An 18,786-nucleotide genomic window follows, 5' to 3' on the forward strand; every position below is an offset into this window, starting at 1 on the left:
GATAAATGAATAGTGTAGTGATGTACGTCATACATTGCTGACTCTGTATTCTTTTGTTAAATTGTTTAGCTATCACACGCATCGTTAGTTTGAGTAAAATTATTAGAGATCTCCTTTAATGTAGCCCTAGTAAATGAGCTATGATTTGCGGTATATTATTTAGCCGCAGAATAAGAGTGATTTAGAACTTACCGAAATCGCTAACTAGCTTACAAAATGCCTATCTAGGTATATGTACTCTATGTAGCATTATAAGGCTTATACGAAAAAAAGAACAATATTATGACATTGTTTCATTTTATTTTTGTTGTTATTGACGTAAGAGTTTGTGGTTTGATAAAAAAACTACGTATTTTAAGTGAAATCAGCAATTGCCAAAATAGTGATTTTCCTTGTTAATATAGCAGTCAAAGACCTTTAACTGTTATTAATATTAAGGGTTTATCCACAATACTACAATTTTAAACCAGTACAAAACTTCAAATTTGAACACATCCCTATTGACATGAGACGTGACTTGTCAGTTCAATACATTGTATACATGCGATTAGCGTTAGATTTGGCAGAAATCGACTTCTCTACGCGATTTGAGAAAAAATTGAGAGTTTAGTGTTTCAGAGAAATGGAACGTCTTCTTCAGGTCCAGTAAATATGAGATATTCCTTAGCGATCTCAAAAATATATATTTTTCACACGTTCTGGTACTTCAGGGACGAGTAATACCTTTTTTTATTATAATGTGCTGGACAGCTACCCGCTATTCAAAACGCCATAGTAGCGCTGGAAGCATTCAAAAACCGGTAGTGAATGTCCTTGAATATTTGACAGCAAACGCTGCCGCAATTAGCAGTCTAATTACTTCGCTGTATGCCGACGAAAAGGATAGCCATTTTGTAACGAGTGCTCAGTCCAGCGTATTAGAATATATACCTTTTTAGTAGTGAACATATTAGCTACGTTTTACACGATGAAGAAGAATTCAACTGTGAGAAATAATACAATTACTAGATTGAACAAATTAAACTTCGGTTTATTGCACGTGGAGAAGTACATACAAAAACTTAACTAGTAAGAAGTTTCCATAGATAGTGACATCTTTCTTCCACACCCGCAATTATATTACTCACAGGCGTGGTGATAGGGCCCATGGTTTCCTCATTATGTTCTTCTTCAGCGTTTTTAAAATCTGTTCATTAATTGTAATACGTACTTGAAGTTGAAAAGGCATTGATGCATGGCATGCATATCGGAATTCGGCTCTACAACCATCATCAGTATCACAAGGTCATCCAACCAGGCTAGCACTGCTAATATTTCATCGTGTAAATTTCAAAAAGTTACCAGAACAAGCATCTAGGAATAGCACATACCAAAATACTGTTTTATAACAGTACTCATAAAAAACAAAAGCTCCGAAAAGATTAAATGTTTAAATTGTAGAATCGTTTCATTGCAAATAATTCTTTATAAAAATAATTCTTGGAATACATAAAAACTTGCAACAGCAGATGGCGCTACTGTTAAAGATATTTTTGAACATCGAATAAATAACAAGTGTTTTAAACGGAATATGCAATATTCGCTTGTTATGTCCGAGGATCAAAATTTCGACACTCGGTAAGGCCTGATTCGCACGGGAGCTTTTTTAAAGCGCGTTATAAAAGCATTAAAATAGAACAAATGCATTTCCAAGTACTTGTTCATACGAGTATTCCCTTTAGCGCCCAACGTCCAGCGCTCAAAATGCAACACTACTTGATAAAAAAGTGTCGCGTTTTAAAAACACGGACGTATGAACAAGTACTTGGAAATGCATTTGTTCTACTTGAACGCTTTTTTAACGCGCGTTAAAAAAGCTCCCGTGTGATCAGGCCTTAACTCCCAAACTTAATTGTCAGTGTCGATAGCACCAGATATCGAGTGGGGTTACAACTGACTTTATCATTACAAGGTTTCATTTAATCTGTTTTAAAATTTAAAATTAAATTTGACCCTCTTCCCGGTTTCTGATTGACCTGTTTTACAGGATGTGATAAAAAAGACAGCAGGATCTTGAAATAAAAAAGTCTCCCATGTGTATCTTCATTTTGCTCTTTCGATTAAAGTTAAGGCGTATATTGAAAACCAAAATCAAAAATCTTTTTTTCAAATTAGGCTACAAAGGATTCGATATTTGACAGTACCTAAATTCTCCCAGTCTTCACCACTTCAAGTGTTCTAACTGCGAAAAAGACACGACGCAACAAACTCCACAACATAGCGCACTGAATTTACAACAAACAACAATTTAGTCATGAATACAGACAGACAATTTGTCGACTTCGACTTGTTGTTACCACCGTACATTGATCTTACGAGAACTAACAGTATTTAAACATGTTAATTAGAGTTCAAAGACTATTTGTCTTTAATTAGAATTTGTACGTTTTAGCGTGATGTTGATTAGTTAGGCCCTCAATATACATTCACAGTACATAATACGCATAAGTTGATAAACAATAAATCGTATAGTCAAAATCCGAGAGTATGTATCTTGATAAGGCGATTAAAGTATCTAAGAAAAGATTAAAATCTGACGAAAGATTACCACGAGTCAGCGCTTAATGCTAAAAGGTAGTAGAGTAAGAGGTAAGATGCTGTTGAAATTCTTAATTGTTCAAATAAAGGCTGAACACCTGAAACACGAAATCCAAAAAAATAAAAGATAAAACTCCTTCACAATTAACAGGCGATTAAAAAATAAACAGATATCACTCAAAGCAAAAATAAATAAACCTTTTTTCGCGTCATCGCAGCGATGTCATTACTGTTCAATACTATAAACATGTAAATAAGAGTTGCCGTTGCGGGAGTAAGACAGCGCTCTACATTACGCATAGCATCATCCCGCTTCATCAATAGTACGAGTGCTACAATAAGCATTTGTAGTACAGGTAGAGAAGGGCTCGCGAGGGTAAAAAGGATCTTGCCGTGTCATTAATTAAGGGCTTTATTAGACCCCACTTTGTCCCTACTGACAGTCATAATTTAGGGACTCGTCTCAATTTTCCTGATAAAACGAGGTGTCGAACCGTTCTGATTCTATTGTTAATATCGTTTGGTATAATTAGAGTTTTATAGGTACGTACTGGTAAAAGGAATAAGAATTTAATTTTGAATTCACTAATCATGAACATTCGCCCCCAAAGAGGTTGCCTGGTTGGAGGAATTACGTTTGGCAATACAATTCGTACACAGTCCAATCAAAAACTAAAAGCTCAATAAACAATAAAAAAAACAAAACACTAAAAATAAAAGCAGTAAACGAATTTATAACTTATTAGAATGATCTTTGATAGAATGACGCAATAAAAGGCGAAGAAAGAACACAATACTAGGAAATATGAAAGGGATGGGTGGTCGTAAACCGTGCGTGAAACAGCGGAAATGGCCGGCTGTAAAACTGGCAGACATTCACCTTAGACCTAGGGTAGAGAGCCTACCGCTATGTCTTATAGTAATATTATTGCAGTTGTGGAAGTGTAACACACTACATGGTGTAGAGCGACGTCTCTCCTTAACAAGAAACAATTTTGGTAGACTGAAAAATTTCCTATTTTTCAGCTATAGAAGAAATAGCTTTATAACAAAACTAGCTCTATTCACGTATTTTCTCTGTGACACGACGGCTTAAAAAAAAAACTAAAAACTTCGTCAGGTTAACTTTGGTAGGGATGTGTGTAAGTGTTTCCTATTCATAATGAATCAATAAACAGGTTTCATACATAGTCATCACTTAGTTTGACAAAAAAATGTCGGGTTGATATTAGTTTAACCAAATCTATTTTAATTGGTAAAAGCAGCCACAAAATTACTGTCTTAAAGATTCTTACTTAATTCTCTTATTCTAATAAAATAAAAAATACGTGGTAAAAACTTAGAATAGGTCAATTGTGGGATAAGGCGTGCATAGCAAAGTGGGGCAAGAGTGGATTGCTACAACCACATGCTCGTTTCATAGGAAATTATATTCATAGAAATAAATACATAAATACTCAAAGAAAAACATTTCATCTCACACTTCATCTTCATAAGATATTTTATCTGTGCCATCTTCAAAGATACCAATAATTATCTTTCTCTCCCTTTACAATTGGTACCTTTAACTGTCGAGTTCTTATCTATCAAAGACAAGTATTTCTTTTTGGCGAAAGTCATAAATATATTATTGGAATATTGATAGTTATCATATTGAATATAATTTTATTCTATTGTAACACGCATCCTGCAAATATTTAATATCGAGCAAAAGCCTCCTTTCAGTTTTCCAAAATGAATTTCGAACAATGTTCTTTTGTGTCCGCGATCGGACCGTTTAATTTAAATATTAATCAAAGCTGAATAAATTGTTAGTTTTAATCAAGCAAAACCCTCTTTTAGTGCACAGTATAGTTGTGGTCGTAGAAAAAATCCAATTACAACTAAGAAAGCTTAAGTGTTAACCTTTAGTGTAGTCTAGTCTGAAGAGGTTCAGGATCACTATCTACTAAAATCAAATTAACAATACTATGAAAAACATCAATACTGAAAAAATCACTCAAATAAGACCAAAAATATTTTTATGACTTGATTTTTTCTAAAATCAGAATCAGTCTTAAACGGTCTCGGTTTAAGTGACCGCTTATATCAATTGATAGGGTGGAGTATTGATAATGACGATTTGTAGAAACAGACTAGCGACGAGGCAAATTAAATACAGGATAACCAGTTGAAGTACGCTGCATTAAGCAACCCTTATACCCTAATAATCATTTTCCTAAATAAAGATAATTATTTATTACTAGACTTAGTCAAAGAGCTCGATAGCTGATAAACGGATTTTGACATTTATAATAAGCCATTATTGGCCTGACATAGATTCTAATAGGTTTACAAAACAATAGTCCAGTAGGTATAAAACCTTTTTACGGAGCCGATACAACTGGTTGTGTAAACACAGGTGTCTATCCCTGACCCTCATAATCCGATGGGCCGGCAATCCGACACGATCGAAGCTATACCGATAGATATTAAATAGTTATCGACCCATCCTTCAACTATTAGAAACCTCTTAATGAAAATCCCAATCACTTACTACGAGGAAATTGTTTTTGATAGGATCAAATCCAATTTGGCATACTTCTAAAACGCTTTACAAAAATTTTGCTAACCACCACAAGTTTATGTCAAGACCTCCAATGTAAACCATTCAATCTTGATCAGTGACAAATTAAAGCTTGATAAGGGTATATTTTATTTCGAATTAAAAAAATAACCGTTTGTAAACTTTTCACTTGGAGAATTTTGGACTTACAATGTTTTAAGCACAATATTTGTCATGTCTTATTGTTTTCAGCAGGCAGGTGACAATTTTACATTGGATGAAAATGGTGATCCTTTCCCAGCCTTTGGGTCACGCGAAATGTCAACAAGACGTCTTACGAGATCTTGATAAAATAAATCTTGATCATAGATTAAATTGATCAGTTTTTCAGGCGACGCTGGAGCTAAGCCTCGAATATATTAATGACGCGGAAACGATTTCATCTAATAAACGAAGGAAAAGACGATGGATAACATTATTAAGCTTTAGAACTGGTATGCACAGCTGTAGGTATGATTATTACTACTTTAAGTAAACGACTCTCGCAATAAAAAAAATCTTTTGTCGCGGGGGGTTTCACAAACATTCAAGCCGGATGCATCAAAACTCAGTCTCGAAACAAGCATCACACAAATAATTCTTAGTAGTATAGTGGATTTAATTGGAGTGTCAATCTATGCCATTTGCCATCCGTGCTTTTAAGGTTATGAAAGTAATAAATGACTGACTAAATATAAGGAGCAAGGCAGCATAATTTTGCTTTCAATTTTCTCTCGCGTCATAGTTCAGGCTTGTTCCGAACTATCTCGTTTGTTTATGTTCGGCTCAGATTAGTCTCCCATGGAACACATGCCGAGTTTACTCAGCAAATACATAACGTACGTGATGAACCAGTATGTTTCCATCAAAGGAAACTTTTGTCTATAAAATTGCACACGTAATTGGAGGAAAGATTCTTTACAAACACAATTTATTTATTAACACACAATTTAGGTCGTGGCATTTTTCAAATTAGTATCCACCATTAAAAATTATGAGGTTCATGTTCATAAACTAGTCGTAAGATCTTTTTTGACAAAAAAAACCGCTACATTCCTTTATTAACATAGCTAAAATAGAGACCTTCACATATTATAGTTTGAGCTCTACATACTCAGTAGTGTTAAATGTTTCGGCGAAGCAATTTCTTATGCCGAAAATTGCGGTCTAAGGGATTTCTGAGCTCGTTTAAACCCCACAAAAGCAGAAACAAGGTCTTAAATATCACGTGTGAACTTACTGCCCGGGGTAACATTTGGAGCAAAGTTATAGCTTAATTATTTTCTATATTGTAGTAGTAATGCTTACTTTACTTACAATATTAAAATGGCTGCCGTAGTTTTTGGCTTTTTGGAAATACGTAGAAGTTAGGTTTTTGTATTACAGATTCAGCGGTGAACACAGACCGAATACTTGATTCGGTGCAGTTTTGGGTGAGCCATCTATTTTTGCTAGGCTCTTTATGCCATTTTTATCTTTTGGATTCCATAACCGAAGGATAAAAGGGAAACCCTATCACTGAGATTCCGCTGTTTATCTGTAACTCTATCGATCACCAAGTGAATTGTGATAGTTGGAAAAGTCAAATTTTCACATTTTTTAAATTTTTATTTAAGTATATTACCGATTAGCTGTTGCAACCGCGCTGCAACCGCGATGCAACTTCGTCCGCGTCGTTAGAAGATATAAGTTAGGAATTTTTGAACGGAAGCCCTCGAAGATGAATATTTTCCTCATTTTTGCCACATTTTCCATTGTATCTTCACTCCTATTAGTTGCAGCGTGATGTTATATAGCCTAAAAGATTCCTCGATGAATGGTCTCTTGAACACAAAATAAAATATAAAAAATAAAAACATTTTTTCAATTTGAACCAGTAGTTCCTGAAATAAGCGCGTTCAAACAAACAAACAAACTCTTCAGCTTTATATATTAGTATAAATACAACTAGAAGTACTAAAAGTAAAGATCGGAGTTGTTACGGTCATAAATTTGTCGGGTCACAAATAAAGTTTTGGGACTTCGCTCATAGATTTCATAAACTGATTTTAATATTTTAACGTTTTAATACCCACGTCACTTCTGGTAATATGTCATCGATCAAATTCATAATTGCGTTATTGCGACAAGAAAAGACAAAACATTAAAACCTTTTCAGTTCAACCATTTGTACAAGGTAAATCAAGAAGAAGGAACGAATGTAGAACAATAAAGAGCCGATTTGTTGCGAAGGTTTAATTAGAAATTCCACGAACGGCCTTGAACGGTTGTTCTCACCTATATGAAGTTAAATTTTATTCGTTAATTTAGAGGCAGTTAATTAGACAATGTTAATGTGCATTGGAGTAAAAAAATTAATGGAAAACTTTATATTTTTTTCGCAGAGGAATGATATTGTTTTCAGATAAATAACGGGGCTTTGAATTGTCATGCCAATACAATAGAGCGATCATGACACGTCTTATGGCGGACGTTCATATCATGTAATGGTTTCCTAGCTAACACACGGGTTTGTTGTACCTGGGATATGAACTTACAACCTTGGCAGTCAAACGAATACACCAAAATATATAACCATAACCTACTAATACAGTTGAGGCGAAAGTTTTGTTACTGGATGAATGGACGTTTGTTTCTCTTTTACGCAAAAACGAGTGAACCGATTTAGACGAAACTTAGTACTCAGATAGTTTATAACCAAGATTAAGACATCGGACAGATTTTATCCTGATTTTATGTTTCCATGGGATAATTTTCGATTTGAAACAGGCGGGCCCGTGAGCAACAGCTAACGTAATATAATTTTGTATCTTACCCTTTCGGTATGTAGGTTAGATGCTAAATATCAAACTTGTCTGGCTCCAAAGAATCCTGTATCAGAGATAACGAGCTTTTGATCGCGCGCTGGCTTACTATTGGCAATTTTAAGGTCATTAAGCGGAGGTTACTATACAAAGTTTTTCACTGTTAGTCTGATACACAACATGTTATCTAAGAAGAAAATATTTTAGGTAGTTCAGATCTTAAACATTTTTGCTGATGATATGGGTAATGTACAACTTGGTGCTAAGAATTCAAACCAGTAGTAGTGTAGTTTACGTGCACTTGGAGAGGCCTATGTCCAGCAGTGGACTGCGATAGGCTGATGATGATGATGAAGCGTTTACGGATCACGCAAATACTTGTAATACGTAGGGTTAGAACCTACGACACCTCACGCGAGTTAGTTTGACGTGTTCAACTATACCACTCGGCTATAGATGCAGTCAAATCTGTCATGGCATAAAACAACACCCTAAAAAAATCGGGTGCAGAGTTGTTCACGATGTGTTACTTATCCGCTTTGAAGCAAGTGACAAGTGCAAAGTTATTATCACTTAATCCGCATTAAAAATTATAAAATCTAATATTGCAATATTGCAAACTGAGATTTGTGCTCACGAATTTTGACAACTATCTGTTGCACGACAAAAATGTAATACAAATCATTAATATGATAATGATATTTTATTCATACTGTTATTATCCTTTAAGAGAACAAACATGAGGGCTCCTAAATCTCTCTCCGGACATAGCCAAATCCACTATTTTACATGAAACGATTTCCTGTCTAACCTTAACTACTTTTTAAGGAGTATTTTCTTTGTGTTTGCCCAGCAATACGTGAGAAAGAAAAAAATAAAATTATTGCATCATAGTTATGTCTCATTGATGAAATAAAAATAAAAATTGCTTATCAACAAAAATACATGTCAACTCTGAAAACGTTCACTGTTTTGCTGTTACGATAAAAGAGATACCAGATGCCTGGTTGCAGAAGGATTAGTTACTCAGCATTTCACTCATACGTTACTCACAATTTACGTCGACGATTCATTTCACCTCACACCTAAATAAATTGAAGACAGAAACCGCTAAGACGCGCAGACTATTTCAATCCGGTAACTGGGATGCACAATCTAGTTAGTGTTGACCGCAAAATCCAATAATGTTGCCGATGTCGCTCGGAATATGAAATTATTTGCAAAGGGACTATTGAAAGATAAAAAGTTGAAATCTCATTGATCAAGTTTGCTGCTTCGACCTGATAAATAGCCTTCCACTGGCGTATTTTTTACTTGCCAATTAGATTTTTGCAGGATAGGTAATTGCCTGAAATTATGTTTTATCGAATAGAAACTTAACTATGCCCAATTAAAAGTCGTTACAATTTTGGAAAGTTGGGGTAAATTCAGGACAAATTTCTATAGATATAAAATGCCATCGAAAATAGGATGCAAGCAATACCCATATTGCCTGTACTAAAGCGACTCGGTACATAAAGCGGAAAAGTTGAATACAATATTAACAATTTACTTCAATAAAATGTTATGGTAAATGCATACAGTTTCGTGAATAGCTTACTAAGAATTGGTCTTAATACGACATAAAGAAGGGCATTTTATTTTTGTTCAGATCCCTTTTACCCTAACGAGGGTCCCTTTGGGGTAAAATCAGGGCCAGAAGTGCGAAAATTTAACATATTCTTAAGGGTCTGTTGGCATTTCCATACGAAGATTAACAACGAGGAACATATGTACATCAGTCTTATATTGTATTTGGGAAATTGTAAAGAGGACGTTTTGGACAAAAATTTATTTTAGTAAAAATTTTCCCAAATATGTACTATTTTTCTTGGGTGTCTGTTGGTTTCCCAAATTCTAAAACTCTTCATACCAAAGTTGGATCTCTTCTCGCTTTGACCGCGAAAGATTGGACATTGCCAAAAAGTCAAGAATAGTAATCTATCTGTAGTCACGATTTGAACATTAGTATAAAAACAACATACATGTATAGATGTGTATAAAAACTATCAAAAATTTAGAATGTACCTAGTTTTAGTTTAAATTTTTCTTTTTACCTTTTTGTAACAGAACAGGCATCCTCCATTATCTCCATCTAATGTAATATTGATTCGTTTCAGCGTGACTCAAGCGTGGTCACCGCCGGTAATTGTCTGGTCTTCTAGGATTCCATGTCTAGAAGGTGAAAACCGAACCTCATTAATGAAACTTTGGTGACTGTTCGCCTGCTGTCTATTCGTCCGATACCTATCTGTAACTCATTAACCACAATAGCTAGAAAAAAAACATCGAAACAATGGTTTAAGGTCATCAATTTGAGAATGGGGCAAATAAATTTGAGGGTCGGTACAACCAGATTTATTTCGTCACCCAACCGATATGTTTATCCACAGCCTACTTGTACGAAACCCAATATCGCGAATCCGACCCGCACTTGAACAGTCTTAACAATTTTGTGGATTCACGCCAAAAATGCATTAAATGTCTAGGTTGGTTTAGTTCAAGGCCAAAGCTGAATACATTTTGATTTGCTATTTCAAGAGTCTTAATTCTTGCATAGTCATCTTTTCTTGATTCCAAAAACGACATTTGCCTTGCATTTAGATTAATACCTTAGTATTTAACACTTCGCTTTAAGCAGGGTACTTGCCAGATTGTTGGTATCGAGTCTTAAAAAAATTAACGGTTTAGAAATGATCACACCTACTTTTTATCCTTGCTTTGATTAGTTCGAAGAATATATTTTTGTCAACATAGAGCAATTTGCGTGTCTTCAATGTAATTATCATGCTGCGTAGAACAAATGGATTTTTCATGTTCATATATGCTTATATTATAAATACATATTATACTGAGTATAATATAAAAGAAGGCTCGAAAAACACTTTAGCACATAGACGTGCAAGAAAACTAATGTTTCCTATCTAAAATGTCATATTCCCACATGTTTTCAAAAGCCTTACTGCCAAATTTAGAGCAATTTCATCGTACGTGCACAGAACATCTGAATTTTCTCCACAATCAGTGATATATTGTACGTTTTCTTAACTTCTTGAATGAGTTTATAAAAGTTAAATGGGATCCGTCTGATTTTACTTTAAAAACTGAACTAGAAAGTTTGACGCCTGAATAAAATTGGCTGGAGTTTTGTAAGATGATTTATTTAAGCCTTATTAGTTGTTTTGTATATTTTGAATATGCTAATTAGGAAGTTTTAGTATGCCTTACGAACATAAGTGGTTATTTATGTTTTCTTTTTAACATTTTCCTTAGAAGATTTTCCTGGTAACCTTTGGGTCGTTGAGCAAAGCTTACATGCATAGTCATATTTTAGTCATATCATACCTTAATAATGTGAAGTCCTCTCTATTCAGGGTAGAGTGATCTTAAACTGCTTGCGGTTAATAATCATTTTGTAATCGCTTGCTATCGAAAATTTTATTTTTAACAGCAAGCTATTACCTCGAAATGTAAAGTGAATTGAGTAGACAGAATATCTTTTCATTTCATCAAATAATTTGGTTAAAAACAAATATTTTAAATACGGCCATTCAAAACAATTGCAGAGAACCTACCACTTCTTAAAGATATATTATGACATGTGGAAATGGGATGCAACTCTACATCGAGTAGAGCGCTATCCCTCTTCCACACGTACATTGATATTGCTTAAAGAAATGGTGGTAGGCCCGTAAAAAGTAATTTCACAAGACCGAAGTCTAGACGAGACCTGTTTTTAACAATAATTGTCTCAAAGTTCCTTTTTGCAGAAACGCTTTTTGTTTGGGTTCTGTAGAAAGTTACTCGCTCCTTTCACCGCGACATACCTGTTTTTAGACCTGATTTTAATCAAAGGGCGAGTCGATGATCTCATTTTTTGTGTTTCAAATTATATTGCTTTACGTTTTGTTACTTGTGAAGCTTGGTCTTATCTTTCACTTTCATTAAAAGTCGTAACAAAACTGTTTTAAGTCGGAAAGACTCGGGTTGGTGAAATTAGTCGAAATATCCCGATAAATACGCGTGTAAACTGTTACGTTATAAAAAACGAATCCGATTCACGAAAAACGATGGTTTTAGACGGCCTTTTATCCAAGTCACGAGACAAATAGTGAGGTACACACAAACTCGCAGATACAGCTGGGTGGGTTACTGTAATTTCTTTCTTCATAAAATTAAAAGTAAGAAAATCCCTATCCTTCAGCCCCCATAACTGGCTCGTCTATTATTTGTCAAAAATTATCTAAGAACACTCGCGCATAATTCACTTGTAATCTCTCAATTTGTCCAAGAAATATGATGCCACGGACAGACAGACAGATACGTCAAACTTATATGTTTTTGCGTTGGATGTTAAATACAGACATTTTGATCAACTAGGGGCTAAATTGAAAGTAATTACCGCAAAATATTTTCTACAGTTATTGTATTTCTTAAGTTAATATTCGTATTGAATTTATTTTCAACAAAAATATCTCAACTACTTCATGACTTGTGTTTTTGAATTAAAAATAGCGTGAAACAGTCTTGGTTATCCACTTACGAATATAATTAGCATTTCAAATTAGTTTCATGAAAACGTAATCTTGATTGTTCAAAAAAACATAAAACAATTAAAAACTAACAGCGTTTCGAATTCAATTGTATGACAAGAGTATGTGCAACATTGCCAGATTATGAAGTTTTCTTTATTCCGAGGTTATAGTGTAGATTGCTTCTTAATTTTTATTGTTTTAAAATTTAGTGTGCGAACATAAATGTTAAAATAAATAATAGATTTTTTGGTAAAAAATAAAATATTAAAATACATAGTTAAATTAAATATTTTCTTATAAAATTAATAAAAAGCAGCTCCTGTTGAGAAAACAACACTGGTAGAACTAGGTTGCATTATCTTCATGTTTGCACTCGAAGTAATTAAAATATACTAAGAAGTCTGTGTTCCTATAAATTATTAAACCAACGCGAATGTTCCAGAACTTCTCCAAATATTTAGCTTAATAAACACAAACATTCTCAAGGTATTCGAATAATTAAGTTTTAAAACTACACGGATTTACGGAAAAAAAAAGATTAATCAAAATGATTTTCCTCAAAAAGATTAGATAAATATTTGTGTTAGATCTGGTTATAAAAAAATGAGCAGAGTACTGATAAAAAAAAATGTTTTCGTATTCGGAATTCAAAACTGTAACGTAGCTGGAACTGCAAAAGAACGTCAGCCGTCATTCGTCCATGCGCCGCAGAAAATATGTGTTTCACAAAATTATGGAAACAAGTACTCGAATAGTGTGTTATTTTTGGCAGTTATTATATTAACGGGCTTTGAAACCGGTCGCACTAAGGTTATGTTCGTAGCAAAAATGTACCGACGACGTGATATGAAGCGTCACCTTCACTTAGTCAGTCGGCTCTGCACCGCTGTGGGGGGCGTACACGTCGCCATTTTATTTACGCGGGAAAATCGCTAACGTATTTCGCGCGCTCCTAAAACTAATTCGGTGTTTAAAAATTAAGCAATTGATTACCATACAGTTTGATAGTGACGAAACAAGTGAAGTTCATAAAAGTGTTGGTGATAAAATAAACCGGTTATTTAAAGTGATTATCGAAATATTAAGTTCTAAAATAATATTGAATGTGATGACCCGTTACCTGCTCGTTGATTTGTTGGATTCAGCTGATCAAACGAACGTGGCTTGTTTTGACGCGGATTATGCAAATTTACATACAAAAGAATTTAATTTACAATGTCTGAAACGATAATAGCTAGCTTATGGTGTTTCTGTAACGTCGAAACGTTTATACGTGTATATAAAGTCAAATTGTTTTTACCTTTGCGATAAAGGTTATTTGGTACAAATTTGTAATCGAATTCAAGTATACATAGACTAAAAGATTATAATATTATTTGTGTTAGTGTAACTACATACATAGGTGTGTTGTGTCAGTTTTAAAAACTAATGTATTCGGTTTTAACCTTGTTTCTGCGTCAGACATTTTGCTATTATAATTCGATTTTTTCAAGACAGTATATTTTGTTACTTGGGTGATATTTTAACGTTGAAATTTTCGTTGGATTTGACGTGAAACCATCGAATTTAACAATGAAATTAGAAAATTGAGTAAAACCGAATTTAAACTATTCGACAAATATATTATTCAAAGATTTTTTGGCCATATTTTAGAAACAATGGATTTATTTGACGCTGTGTGTTTCCTTTTCGTATCGTATTGATACGAATTATTATCCAAGACGTCCGCTGTATATAATTAAATACAAAAAAAAAAACTGATGCAAATCGAATTCATTGGCAATGGTGTGAATATTTTATTTGAATAAATTAATGAGCTGTTATCTAATATTCGATATGGCTATAGTAATGGATCATGAGTGGCAAAATAACTATATTTTTCCATTTGAACAGCAGTAATTTTAATATTTACGTCACTCTAGATTTTTACTTCTTGACTTTCCTTTTCAAAAAGTCAGTTTGGATAAGTGTCGCTTTTACAACCCTATTTGTCTCTGCTCTACACTTAAAAGTTAAAACACAGACATAAAGACGACAATTTTGACCATCTTTTTTTGGCTATGCCTTCAGTCCTGAAACTGATTTCTCTTATAAACTCTTTACAATTTTGCCAGTCATAGCATAAGTAGTAACAATGTCCATTGACCATTAGTCAGAATTGTCAGACAGTCGCCTTAAATTACTTAAATCGATACTCTGGAATCTCTTAAGTAACCATTAACGCCTCTAAAGTGCGGTAGTAAATCGTCAAGTAAAGCTAGTTTATATCTGCAGTTAACATTTTCATATCTAAGAATTGCTGCTATTAAAATACCAACACAATATTACCATAAAATATTGCTTTCTGACAATTGACTAAATTCGAATAGCAAAACGAATGCTTTTTATATTTTATTAATCCTCACTATGGATTACTGGCCATACTATTTTAGTTTTAAATCTGAATAAAAGGTATTTTATCAATAGGAACCATATAAAGTACATATTTAATGATGATTGCTTTGCTCAGTAGCGAATAGCACTTTTTTTAACGAGTTTTGATAAAGAAAACATAACTGTATTACTGCTTTTCATGTCACTTGGCGTAACGGATTGTATAAGAATCATAAAAGAAAAATGTATTATCGATAATCCTTTCAAATCGTCTTAGGCTGGACTAATAAAATTGCTATAAATTTTCTCCGACATTAAAACGAAGAATACTTTTTCTGATTTGTCAGTCCAATATTTTTTATGTGGCTGCCTGACAGAAATTATAGTTGCGACTATAATTTCAAGAGGGCGACACTTAGCTACATCTGCACAAGTTAAGCTGCACTTGATTCGGTCGGTCCTTGGATTGGTGACCGTCTATGTATAACGAGTTCTTCGTGTTTTACAAGACACGATATTGATGGGTCCTGGCTATTATTTGTAGATTTTCGACAGTCATTACTGGTAGTTAGAAGCAAGAAATCAGACAGCCAGTCTTAAAGTGTTGCTTAGGTTTTTCAGGGTTGAGAAGGTCAGTTGCTACTCGTACTAAGCTAGGCTGCTGATGATGATAATAATAATTTTAAGAGCTAAGATACTCACTTGAAATATGTAAATATGACACAGTGTTGAAGTGAAAAATAACTCTACCACGGCTTTTCTAAGTAAGCTTCTTGCAGCTGTAGAAAAGAGACCACGTACTACAAGTTGTAGAGCGGCATCTCTTCCACATCTTCAAGTCTTACTTCAAGAGGTTGCAATAGGCTCCCTGGCAAAGATATACTACTCTTTATCATTAAAGAGACTCTCATAATGTTTTCTACATTCTACATTGATCCTATTATAAAGGTATCAATAATTTTTATTTTGCTTTGAAGCCGAAACTGTTATCTTGGTTGTCAGGTTAGTGCAGACGTAATCGTTTCTGGGATATGTAAGTTGTGTCTCTGGAAATCCATTACATGCACATTAGCAGTATATTTTACAGGAGGATTTTAATGTAAGGGTTCTAGTGTTAGTATGGAATTGAAAACTATTGTATACTACTTGACTCTTTCTGATGAATATTTCTACGGTTTTCAAAATTATCAATTGTTGAACTGAGATACTAAAGAGCCTTGGTAAAACTTTACTAAAGGTAAACAGTAGTAGCAATTATGAACATGGGCTTAGCCTAGAAAAATACTCATAATTATAATGAAATTTAAGTGCTGGGCACCTCTTAGCGGTGTTACTATTTTCTTAAAAATACATTTACTTTCTGCTCTACATTGCGCAAATACGAACTATTCTCGACATACAATAATAAATGTAATATGACCTAACCTTTACTGGCTATCCTAAGGGACCTAATTATAGGTGGCTTATTAAGGTGCTACCCCTAGATCTAGTTACCTTTCCCGCAAGCGAAAATTCTGAGGTTGTTCTATTAATAGAGCAGAGGAGCTATGTACGGTGAGATTAAAATAATTAAACTTGTCTTTGCTGGGCTTAATTTTGAATTTTCTGGACATCCTTTTCCTAAGCCTATTGGGAGCAACGTGCAGCTTCCAATTAGTTCGGATAGTTTTGTTTTTACCAACGTTTTACTGGAAATGTTAGCCTATCTCGACTTCATTAACTAATATTCGGTTTTCGGTAGAGCTAGCTACCAGAGTTTTGGCGTATACAAAAATTGACCGTATATCGTTGAATTAACGCTCAAACCAACGGTTTTTAGTGCTTTCTGAGGTAGGTAGGTGTCGCGGTGAAATCTCGAGAGTCGGAATTTAATTTCTTAATGCAGTTGGTTACTTAAAAACTGTATCATTATCGGTGAAAGGGAACTTTCTAAAATCTGGAGCTGTAACCTGAATATCACAGCTACAAACAAGGCTTTTTGACTTTCGTGTGATTAATGATTTCATTATGTACCGTATTTCTTTAGTGCTAAGTATTTTTCATACTTCTGCTAGATGTTGGTTCGATAAAATGATGGAAATCGCAAAAAAAAAAGAAAGTTTAGTCATCTGCTAGACATCTCAAAAAATAAGAATTTTCGTAACAAAAATTGGCATAAGTAATAAAAATCTAAGGCTAACCCCAAAATATCAACCCAAATTTGACTAGAGCTAGCATAAATTGGTAACCCTCAATAATAAAATCTTAGCTAGTCAGCTGACTTGCCAAATACCCTTTAAGTCTTCCTATCTTTATTGAAAAAGGTCTACACTTCTAAAATACTTTCGCGTGAGAAACCAATATTTCTGAGGAGCAATAAAACGCAAGTAGCGAACTTATTCAGGAATGTTCGGTATTAAATATAAAAGGTATTAATATTTAATTTTGCGAAGTGATTTACCCGAAGCATAAACTGTTTTAAAATATACCATTTTGATTTTTCCCCATACTTTTATACTGAAGTAAAATGAAGTTATTTATTCTGTAGGCAGGATAAATAATTTTTAATCCTCACTTACCAAGCAATTTTTTATAGATAGTATTTTCCGTAGTAATAGTGAATTTTAATCGACTTCAGAAGGGAAGAGGTTCTTAATTCAGTCGGTATGTTTCCCGAATTTTTTTGTCTTAATCTTATTTGTCCTTTTCCTAATCCTTTATTTAAATGCCGTAGGAAATACTATTTATTTCAAGACTTCTGCTTTATGGCATGTTAACATTGTGTCACGTTGTTGTACAAACATTTAAGTCACATGCACAAGGACACCACGACAAACATTCGTGGATCACACAGACTAGTCCTTCCTAGGTTTCGAGCCCACGACACGTCACGTGCAATGAGTTCCAACGCAACCACTCTGCTATCCTTGCAGACATACGTGTGCTACTCTAAAAACCTTTATTTCCATTCATTACTCAAACAATAATTAAACTTAGTAACTTAGTAATAGTTGTCACATTTTGTTACTAAGATCACAGAATTTCCAAGTAATTATAAACTCGTGTCCTTTTAAAGGTCAAATTATATTGGTACCGCGCATAGTAACTCGGCGCATAGCAACTGCTATTTAGTCAGATGTAAAATTATGTTTGGATCTAGTTTTGTGAAGGCAAGACAGTATTTTCTGTGAAATGAAAAGTAATAAAGACAGATTCGGAGGAATTTTGAAGTATTACCTTAAAACAAGGTCAAGTGCGAGGACTTGTGAAATTGCGGGTTTCGTACATACAAATAAAGGAAATCACATGCCCTTGAGTGACAAGTAAATTTTTGAGTAGGTACCACCAACAAATCTATGGCCGAAACCGTCGTTGCTTAACCTCGCAGGTATAGTTAACCTCAATTATAATCATTTGCATTGGTCGTTGTAGCGACGGCAAAAAATCCGTCATTGTCCGTGATCTGAGCAAATTTTAACTATCTAGCTGTCACAGCTTATGAGATACAGCCTGGTGACGGGCGGACGGACAGACATCAAACTCAGTATGGTATGGTCCTTCTTTACGTTTTTGGGTACGGATCCCTAGAAGAACAATTCGTACTGTTGTGATTTGAAAGCCAGTCGTTTGAAACTTGACTGCTAGCAATTAATAGACCGGCGGCTTGAATATTGCGTTTCAGCATTGTTCTACGAACGATCCATCTATTGTTTGAAGCTTCGCTTAGATTGAGGTGCCGGCTAGTCCAGTAGGTAGATCAAGTATTTACCCATCCTTAAAACATCGCTTTATGTACATACGATATTGTTCCGATGCAATCGTAATCATAAACGTATGACACGGATTGAAACGATCAAAATTCGATTGAATAATTTTGAAATTTGATATTTTTATT

The 18,786-nt window shown here is 34.2% G+C and overlaps 1 protein-coding gene across 3 annotated transcripts in view; it reads left to right on the top strand.

Moving 5' to 3' along the window:
• Positions 1-18,786, top strand: part of LOC113499262 (atrial natriuretic peptide receptor 1-like) — a 248,038-nt gene that overhangs the window by 113,080 nt on the left and 116,172 nt on the right. Inside the window, exon 1 of one of the 3 annotated variants that reach the window (XM_026879669.1) lies at positions 12,938-13,605. The exons of the other annotated variants lie outside the window; for them this stretch is intronic. The gene's annotated coding sequence lies outside the window, so the exon portion shown is untranslated. Of the gene's footprint in view, positions 1-12,937; positions 13,606-18,786 lie in introns of those variants that run through there. 3 annotated transcript variants of the gene reach the window in all.

The sequence above is a fragment of the Trichoplusia ni genome, chromosome 12 (genome assembly GCF_003590095.1).
Source record: "Trichoplusia ni isolate ovarian cell line Hi5 chromosome 12, tn1, whole genome shotgun sequence".
Taxonomy (NCBI): Eukaryota; Metazoa; Arthropoda; class Insecta; order Lepidoptera; family Noctuidae; genus Trichoplusia; species Trichoplusia ni.